This window comes from Gavialis gangeticus, unplaced genomic scaffold (assembly GCF_001723915.1).
Source record: "Gavialis gangeticus isolate Ggan-Ray unplaced genomic scaffold, GavGan_comp1, whole genome shotgun sequence".
NCBI lineage: Eukaryota > Metazoa > Chordata > Crocodylia > Gavialidae > Gavialis > Gavialis gangeticus.
In genome coordinates, this window is record NW_017729033.1 from 3,585,841 (window position 1) to 3,589,889 (window position 4,049).

The 4,049-nt window shown below is 42.4% G+C and overlaps 1 protein-coding gene across 1 annotated transcript in view; it reads right to left on the minus strand.

The window, feature by feature from the left end:
• The window catches only part of ATRN (attractin), a 246,227-nt gene that overhangs the window by 91,350 nt on the left and 150,828 nt on the right, over positions 1-4,049 (minus strand). The window lies entirely within an intron of this gene.

Genomic DNA, 4,049 nt, shown 5'->3' on the forward strand with positions numbered 1-4,049 from the left:
AGCCAGAGATGTGTAGTGGAAATTAAAATGACTTATGCCAAGAGAAGAAGGAGAAGGGAGGAAGACGGTTTCCTTGCAATTCATTTAGTTTTACAAAGGTTAACAGTGGTTAGAATATCATTTCTCCTGCCGTTCCAATTATAATGAAATATTAATGACCCAGTAACTTAGCCATTTTACTCAACCTTTATCCGCTGACATTTTCTGCAGCTTAAAATAAAAAGCGACCGCATGGAATAATAAAGTAATGTTAAGCAGAAAACTGGGACCTGATTTTCAAAGGTGCTGAACAGCCTGACTCCAGCTGATGTCGACGGGAACTTTATGTTCCCAGCCACACTGCACCACGGACCCCATAAACTATTGAAGGAGCGTGGCGTGGTGGTTAAATAAAAAGGGAATTAAATCCAGGACTTCAGCAGAGTTCATCCACTGGGGAGCACTACCTCACACCATCCTCCATGGATTTCATGTTGTACTGTCCTCCCAGTTCCCCATCAACATGTGATGTTGCTCAGGAAGTTTTATGACTCTGGAGTTCACCATGTTCTTACAGAAGCTGAACAGACCCAAGTTCTGCAAGGTAAGTGTCCTCCTGTATCCCAGGGACCACAGAAACATCCAAGGATTTTTGTTTCTTACCATGCATCTTTGTCCTACAGTCACAGACAGGGAACTATCAGACTTTGAGCACACACTGACATACCACAAAACACAGAGTGGATGTTAAACATGTGTTACCCTACCCTTAAACATTGAGTGCAGAGACTAAGTAAAAGTCTGAAACACTAAATCAAACCTGCCTTATTGGGACAGACTTCAAAAGATATTAAAAGACAGAGTAGTGAAGTTTGTTACATTCCCACTAGAGTTTTAATGCCAGGCCTCCTTACAGGCATATGAAAATGATGAAACTAAAAAACACAGAAAAAACACATTCATAACATTGCTTAATTAAAAGCGAGTTTTTGGCAGTGGTTGCAGAATGCAGTCAACACATGCTTGACAACATGCAGAAGAGAAAGCCCCTTTTCTGAAGGGCTTGAAATCTAAGCAAGGTAGACATGAGAAGCAGGATGCATTTGAAAGCCCAGAATTTTTTTTTGACATTATTAACTGAATTTATGATTGGTACGGCAGGAGTACCCAGTGGGCCAAGCCAGGCTTGTGCTCCTGTATTCTTGGCCCCGAGCCAAGCAACAATTCCTGCCATGATGAGCCTATGCAGCAACAGAAAAGGCAGGGGGAGAAAGCAGGCCTCGTGTCTTGTCACAGACCACAAAGAGGTTGGCAGGATTGGACCAAAAAACCCCCAAACAAACAAAAAAAAGGATGGTGACTTAAGGGCCTAGAAAAAGCTATGAAAATAGCTGTGCAAAAAATAGCCTGGCTTCCACTGCTAGCAGACTAGAGGGGCAATAGGATGAGATACAGATTGAGGTAAAATGATATCCAAGTGATGGCAGGAATACAGCCTATTATGTTCAAGAAGAAATAAACTCCCTAGAAATCCTGAAGGGTTAAAAGAAAAAAGGCTAATTTCAGTGGCAATCAAAGGAGAGGTACTAAACAAGAATGGCAACTTGAAGTTTGCTGTCTGTCCATCCTGCTTCCCCACCAGTTTTAAATCCACTTCTAAAATGACTTGCAGTTCAAAGGCAAGAAAAAGTTTTACTGATTTCTTCAGACTTCAAGGCAAAAAAGAGATTTTTTTTTTTTTTCTGCGAAGTCAGAGCTGAAGTTTTCAGGTCAATCCTAATCTACTAAACAAACTGACAAGGACCTAAAAATAGCATTTATTTATAGTGGAACCTGGCCCCAGCCTTAAGTATGGAGCCATGACTCGCGTTCCCTCCTAGCACCTCAAACAGGCCTCGGTGTAGCTCATCTTTAAACAGCCAATATGACTCCTACTATTTTAATACAGCATGTTATTTAGCTTCTTGCAATGACTGTAAAATAAAATGTTGTGCAAGGAAGTTAGCAGTCACCACCGTGCTCAAAGTAGAGAATTTTTAATGCGGGTTGAAAAACATTTATAAACAGCACTGTTTTGAATGCAGATGTGCTTATTCCCTTGGCATGCTAAGTTATTATGATATGCAACAGCATTACAATGTGTTCAGTTTTCAGAAGACGGAGAGAAAAATATTCCTGCAACTCCCCCCCTCCAAGTCATCTAACTCCTTTACTTTTTTTTTTTTAATTCTATTTCCTGCCAGTATTTAAGCACAGAAAAGTAGGGCTGGAAAGGACTTCATATATTCATAGATGTTAGGGTCAGAAGGGACCTCAAAAGATCATTGAGTCTGACCCGCTGTCTGGGCAGGAAAGAGTGCTGGGGTGAGATGACCCCAGCCAGATGCCTACTTCATCTAGTCGATCCCTGTGCTGAAGGCAGGGTCAACCTGTCTACCCCATCCTCGAGAAGTGTTTGTCTAACGTCCTTAAAAACTGTGGGAAAAGTCCCCCCACACAACTACCAGGTGTAAATCAAAAGCACCCGTTAACTTGCCACAGGTAAAGCAAGGGGAACAAGGGCACTGTCAATATCCAGCCATTGCAAGGACAAGAATCAGTTGTTAAAATACACTCCAGAGATCAAAGTGTTTAAAAGACCCAAGAGCCTTTTTTCAAAGACTTTTTTTTTTTTTTTTATAAAAGGACTGTTTCTGTGACTATATGACAGCATCTGAAGAATACCACCACTGTACTGTGTGTGCCCAAAAGCAGAAAAAGACTTTTTTTTGCAATTTCTTAATTGGTCTAATAAAAGGCATCATCTCTGAACCAAGAGTGCTAGAGGTTTGCACTTTTTTGTCTCAGACCAACACAGCTAACAAATACATCCCTGACCACTTTACTACATCATTTAGGCCTGGAGATCCCGAACTCTGGTCTGTGGACCACTGATGGTCTGCTAAGCACTGGCTGGGACTGGTATTCTGCAGAAAGCCAGCAGACGAGTTGTACAAAACTTAGCTTAAGAACTAAAGTTCATTAAGAGACAACCATTGATCCAGATCTTTCCCGAGAATTATTTTTCCACAGAAGCAATTGCAGTTATATAGATAGGATAGATGCCTTATCATCAAGTTCAGGGGCAGAACGCCAGTTGACTTCAACAGGCCCAAGAAGTTACCCCCAGTCAATGTAAATGAGAGCAAATGGATCATAGAGTCCACCAGGCACAGAATTTCAGATGTAGTCTGCAATGCGAAAAAGAATAGTGGCAAATCTGATACCAATCATCTTCAAGAAATGCCCCTTCAGAGCTATTCTACTAGCTATTTTGCCACCAAGTTGGTTTGAATAATCATACAAGACACTCTCTGTTGCCTGCTTACTCGCTTGTAAAATGGGTATAACACACCTTTTCATGGAGTTGTGAGCCTTGGCAACCATAAAGCACCTGGAGACCTTGCAAGTAAAAGAATGCCATTATCATGGCTGTGAACTATTAATATTTCCCACCGTAGAGAGTCAGGAAGTCAGTTTACATCACTCTTGTTAGGAACACATGGAAGGAGGAAGGGGAAACCTTTATTATATTACACACTGCTTCTGCCGATTCCATTCTTAAGCCATTATGAATGTATTTAATACTAAGAACTGCCCAATTCACTCTGTGAGAAAGTAGTAGTTCGGGAACAATCAAGATCCATTGTGCCTAGATCCTAGAGAGAATTACCATGTTTGCTTGAATCCAAGACAACCCTGAATTTTAGACCACTCCCCAGTAATTAGATTCTGTACATGGAAAATTTATAAATTGGTGTAATTTTCCACGTCAAGAATGTAATTATGGTGGGGTGGGAATGTCTCAAAATAGAAGTCCCCATGCTGCTGGAGCAGGGAAAGCAGTGGCAAGGGGGCAGGCAGGAGGGGGGCAAGCAGCAAGGGGGAAGTAGTAGGGGTGGGTCAAGGAGTTTGACCCCTGCCCCCCTAACACCTTGCCTCCTGCTGCCTGCCCCCTGGCATCTGTCCCTTCCCCTCAGCCTCAGGCCCTCCCACCCCCTTCCCCATCTCCACTCCCACCACAGGCTGGC